The sequence below is a fragment of the Pteropus alecto genome, unplaced genomic scaffold (assembly GCF_000325575.1).
Source record: "Pteropus alecto unplaced genomic scaffold, ASM32557v1 scaffold106, whole genome shotgun sequence".
Lineage (NCBI taxonomy): Eukaryota > Metazoa > Chordata > Mammalia > Chiroptera > Pteropodidae > Pteropus > Pteropus alecto.
The window spans coordinates 12,478,800-12,485,061 of NW_006442103.1; positions in this window are offsets into that span (position 1 = coordinate 12,478,800).

Below are 6,262 nucleotides of genomic sequence, written 5' to 3' on the forward strand. Positions count from 1 at the left end.
CATGCTATATGTAATTATCCTACAATAACCATGAGAGGTAGGAACTATGGAGGAGTTAAGTAATTTGCCAAAGGCGCACAGCTAAGTAAATGGCTGAAAAGAAATTAGAACCCAGATTTGTTTGATTCTTAACCAATCCTCTTATAACAAGAAAAACTATTTCTTTTAGGGGGGAAAACAAAACAGAATTTGTTCATTTTTAGTGCAATGTCCAGAAATTGATCAAATATACTAGGTTTGATCTGAACAGCATAAAGTACACTACAGTTATCACTTCCCTTGATTCAGACATGATACAGTCTGTTAATGTCCCTGGGACTGCGTTCGATTTTTCGCCTGTGATGTGAGATTGGCTCATACAGAGCTTTCAAAAGAATCCTTTGGTTCTTCTTTTTCTCTTTTCTCTTGACTCCCTCTTACCCGCTCCTCCTCAGTCACCCCATCAGCCCTTGTGCCTCCAGTAATCATTTTTTCAACCTAGTTAACGTTTTTCTCCATGCTCATATAAACACATATAGACAAATAACAAATGCACGTATATTTAACATATACGGCTTTTTGTCATTTAAAAAGTAAATACATTTTTGTCTGTTACTTTTACTTAAAACAATTTCTTGTGTGAAATCCCTCTAAATCAACTGGTGGAGTACAAATTCATTCCTTTTAATAGAGTTCCAAAATGTGGATATACCAATTTTTGTAACCTTTCACCTATTGATGAGCATGCATAGAATTTATAATATGTTGCCACTTAAGATGTTACCCTAATAGCCTTGAACATGTTTCTTGATGTTTTTACTTCAATAGTTTTATTGAAGCTAGTATTTTTATTTCACTAGACTAGATTCCCAACACTGAGGTTGCTGGTTCAAGGGGTATAAATATTTTTTTACATAATAGCTGTTGCCAGTTTGCTTTCCAAAAAGCCTGTAACACTTCATGTTTTAATAGCAACACATAAAATACCCTTTACCCTACATCCCTGCCACAGTAGGTGTTACAGCCTATTCAGTAGCCATTCTGATAAACCCCTGTGAAACAAGAGATCAAAGGAAACTGAAATATAATAAAGATTATTTACTGCAAACCAACAGTTATAATCCTAACTGGCAAAATATTAAAAATATTTCATTCAAAATCGGGAACTAAACATTGAACTTTTAAATCTATCTCCCAGGTCTTTTTTACTCTTAAGTTTAAAATTGATGCATAATATACATGTAAAAGTGCACAGATCCCAAATGCACAGATCAATGAATTATTGCAAAATAAACACACAATTAACTACCACTCAGGTCGAGAAATAGACATTACCAGCACCTCAAAAGCCTTCCTCAGGCCCCCTCCCCATCATTACCCCCATTTTCCTTCCTCAAGAGAACCACAGAATAGTTTTGCCTGATTGTGAAATACAGAGAAATAGAATTATGCAGTCTATGCTCCCTTTTCGCTGTGTCTGAGTTATCTTCCCCAACATTAAAGTTTCTCCATGTTGCACATAGGAGTAATTCACTCATTTTCTTTGCTGCACAATAGTTCATCATATGTATAATACACCACGATTAACTCTCCATTCTCCTTTTTAATCTCTTTTTTATGAACATACTGGATAACCCGTCATCCAGTATATTAACCACCAATACTCCCAGTTTTGTGTTATCAGCAATTTAGATGATTACATTTCTTTCTATACAGACCACTGATTTTTCTAAATTTGATAGGACCAGACAGATTTGTGTCAGCCAACAAGAGATTTCCCTTCAGGTTAACGTGTATTAATACACTAATAAATATTGTTTGGACAAGTCGTTCAGGAAACTAAAACTGCAGCTAACTGTAGCATTATTTAATGTAGGTTTCTGCACCGCATCCAATTCGATTTAACACATATTTATGGAGGCGCCTGCTGTGTTTCAGGTGCTGCCTGGGGAAAGAGCAGTGAACAACACAGATCAGATCCACACCTTCATATGGAATTTACATTCTAGGTGATAAGACACATGTAAAAAAATAATTTAGATAATTTTATTTAAGTTCATGAGGAAAATTAAACAGGGCAGCACTATACAGAGTAATGAGGAATGAGGCAGGCAGTTTTAGAAGGAGCTAACCACGTGAAGACTGGAATAATGACATTCCAGACAAGGGAGGCAGAAAGTGTAAAGGCCCTGAGGAGGGGGATGGACGTCAATAAACAAGAAGGCTAATGAACCTGCAGCAAATTGTGAACAGAAGCCAAGTGGAAAAGTGGATAGGAGCCAGATCATTTAGGATCTTGAAGTCTTAAAATTCAAAATGCAGTGGTGAGATGGATAAGGAGATACAACAGCCAGATCTCCCCTTAAGGAGGGCAGTGAGGTGGTCAGTAAATGGCCTTAAGCTGGTATCTCTTTTGGGGTCTTCCTCCGCTGCAGAGAGCCTTGCTGCCTGAGGACACACTCTGGGGGGTGGGGTATAATGGCTCAAGCATTTCGATGTGGCACCAGACGATTTCCAAGGTGCCTGACGGGTTGACCAAAGCCTTGTTGGGTCTGCATCGCCGCGATTTCTTCCTCTGCCCAGTCCTGTTTCCTCCACTTTTCTTTCACAGGTCTAAAATCCAGTCAACATCTTGGATCTCAGACTCAGTCTCCACATCTGTAGAAAACCCAGCTTGTGACAAATGGAAGCCATTGAAGGATTTTAAGCAAAGAATTCAAACGGAATGCTTTTGTTTTGGATCGTGGGAGGTACAAATGCAAACAGTGGCGCAGGGGAGAGAAGGTGGTGGCCTTGATCTAGGGAGGAGCCAGAAGGCAGGGAGACATGGGTAGATTCTGGATAGAATTTGGTTGTAGAACTAAGTGTAGTTTGTCTCAAGTGTTTTTGATCAATTGTCTTCCTGAAAACAAATTTAGAGCGTCTTTGTACCTGTTCAGTAATCACTTTAAAAAAGAAAATAGCATTAGTTGGTGTCTCTGTGACACAACCCCTAGTTACCTGCATAGTCTCTTTCTTGAACTTTCCTTCCTGTTTACTGTCCAGCCGCCTCAGCTTTCTCTCCCTCTAGCGTGCCGAGCTGATTGCTGCCTCATGCTTTTTTTCACTTGGGGGTGGGTCAGCTTTCTCCATAGCTCTGCTCACACTTTACCTGCTTAAATTCTATTCATCCTTCAGAGCTAAGGTTACAGGCTGCTTCCTCACAGAACGTTTCTCTCACACCGGCCCCTCCCCGCAGGGAGGCCCGTTCCTCTCGTCCTGTACTCACAGAAATCCCTCTGCTCTTTTTCATAGCACTCACCGCAAGTGGGAATTACGCTGTAATTTTTGTTATTATTTGTCTCCCTCACTAGAGTTCCACAAGGGGCAGGAATGGGCCCGTTTTGATTTCTGCTTCATTCCCAGCGCCTTGCACAATAACTGGGATCTAGTAGATGTACAATAAATATTTGTTGAATGAGTGAACTTGCTCTAGTGGACCCATGTTGGCACCTCGGGTCGATTTCCTTTAAGTGCTCATAGAGCCTCGTTTGATCCATGCCAAAATCTTCCGGGGATCATTCTCGGACCATAATTTTAAAGATCTCGGTTTTTGTTTTCGTTTTTTTTTTTTTTCCCCCCCAGATGAAAAACATTTTTGGGGGGTGAAATTTAGTTATTGTATTATATGGATGTAATTTTAAAGTATTACCAAATAATAATAATGACGATGATGAAAAATAACGCTGCTCTGTTCCCCAATCTTACTCTCTAGATAGGCAGCTACTTGGAGCAGCTTTGGTCAGTCCTCTATCTTTAACAGAAGTCTGTTTCACACTTGAAAATCAGTACCTCTTATCTTCTGGCATTTTTCCCACTGTCGATAATGTTTATATTTCCATTTGTGGTTTGCAATTACATTTGGCAATTTCTTTCACTATCTTTCAGTATTTGGGACTGGAACTCTTGGTTTGTTCAAAGCAGCAGAACATCTCATATTATCTTCCCTCAGTGGTGTTTAGAGTTTCTTACTTATCTTTGTTCTTCCTCTTCGAACATGAAATTTTTTTTTAATTGAGATATAACTCACCATAAAATTGACCTTTTAAAAAAAGTATCTTTCTTAATGAAGACAGAACAAAAAGTACCCCTTACGTGGTTCACCAGTAGGCATTCTACTGCTCTCTGGAAGAGATGGTCTGAATTCAGGGTGGCCTGAATTCAAAGCCAAAGTAAGGAGGGGGAGGGCGGTAGTGAGAACAGGTGGGTGGAGGCAGGAAAAAGCGAGTCATACTGGTAGTGAATTCCTTTCAAGGATTCCCTCTCATAACTAGTCTGTCATTCACATCACATTGTCATTGATCGAGCATCCTAGGCAGAATTTGATATAAATTTATTTTTTATGTAGTTTGGAGTTTATGCTACCCATGTCCGTCTTTAGAGTCTCTTGTGTCCTAGGTATTGTTACTTTTGGAGAGCCTTGGTAGTGTCATAAATATGTATTAAAATATTATATAACATTTTTTGAAATTATTTAAACTATGACTGATGTTTAACTTATAATTTCTCAACAATTATACGATTATTGAGAAATTTATGTAGAATGAAATAAAATCTTCAAGTACTTTTCAAATATAATAAACTACTTTTGAGTATTAATTTTATAATTAATTGTGTAAGAACTTTACATGTTATATTTGTAGAGATTTAATTAGAAATTTTATTTATTTCGAAAAATGGATTGGGCACAAGCATAACTTTTGTTTTAAGTGTTATTATTTTTTAAATTAAATACATTCACATGGTAAACAAATCAGTCCAGAGAAGTATAAACAGAAAAGTAAAATCCTGTTTTCTATCAGCTATTCCCATTTTTTAGAGGCTAGAAGTAACTAACTGCTGTTGACAGTCTTGTATATCTTTCCAGAAAATTTGGGTACCTAGCCCAGCATAATGTGTATCTAAAAAAATACATAAATAGTATTTCATGATGTATATTGTTAAGCAGCATGCATGCTCTTTTCACTTTATAATCACTGTGGGTTTTTTTATATCTACAGATTTATCTTATTGTTTTAAAATGTTGCATAACGTTCCACAAGATGAACTAGAATGTATTGAGCTCGTACCCTATAAACATAACTTTTAAAAAGTGTTTATTTTGGGGGAGTTAGTGGCATTGTGGGTGACTACTTCTGCCTTTTATTTAGAACCGGATTAATGTTGCTATGCTGTTCATGTAATTCATTTTTTTAATTAAAAAAAAAAAAAAAGAACCATCCCTTAGGGTATGGTTTTCAATAACAAATTCAATAGGATACTCAGAGTCAGTAAATACTGAGAAGGGGCATTTGAATCTGCCTATTCAAGAGGAGATAATGGCCCCTAATTCCATTGTCAATAGAGACCAAAACCAAACTATTGGAAGTTAAGAGGTGAACGCAACTGCCAGGGCGGATGATTCGTTAGAGGAGTTTGTCGAAGACAGGTAGAAACGGGACAGAATGTGTAAAGAGCAGTAAAGCTGGGCAGTGCCTTTGTTCCAGGCGGGAAAGGCACCGACCAAACGGGTTAGTTAGGCTCTGCCTCCTTCACTATTTCCATTGTAATGGAAGAGCATCTTCACCTTTTTCTTTACATTGTTTTACCGAGTAAAAAGGGAGAAGAGGGTAAGGATCTTTATAAATTATGCTCTTGAGAGGTCAGTAACAGGGCACTGAGAAGGAGAGAAAGCCACCGACTGTAAATCCCTCATGTTTCACACATTAGCGAAATCTAGTTCGTGTCAAAAAAAAAAAAAAAATCTAGGTCGTGTCAAACTGACTCTTCTGGAAAATGGGGGGCTGTGGGAAAATGAGTTACACTTAAAATCCTGAAATCGCATTTGCCTCAGTGAGAGTCCCTTAGGGCTTCCCCAGATGGGTATATATTTTGAAGAAGAGAGTGGAGAGAAAGAAATAGCCAGAAAAAAAAATAACAATTTGGTTGATGAACAGAAACGCCTGTAGGCAGAATTACTGAGTTTGCCTATGTAGTTCTGGAGGTGACTTGCCATCTTTGCTTAGTGTAAGGCTTATCTTTCCCCTGGAGCAATTTACCACCGGGCTGAAGGAGAAGGTGGTACGAGGCCAGCCCAGCGGAGATACATTTTGGACAAAGCCCTGGATCTTTCCACCCTTCTCAAATCATACCATATAAAGAGCATTCTCTCCTAATACCCAGAATCCTCACTGTTGAGGCCAAATCAAGGTCTTCCAGATACTTGATGGTGGTGAGGCCGGATTGGGGAGGGGAGTGTCAGAGG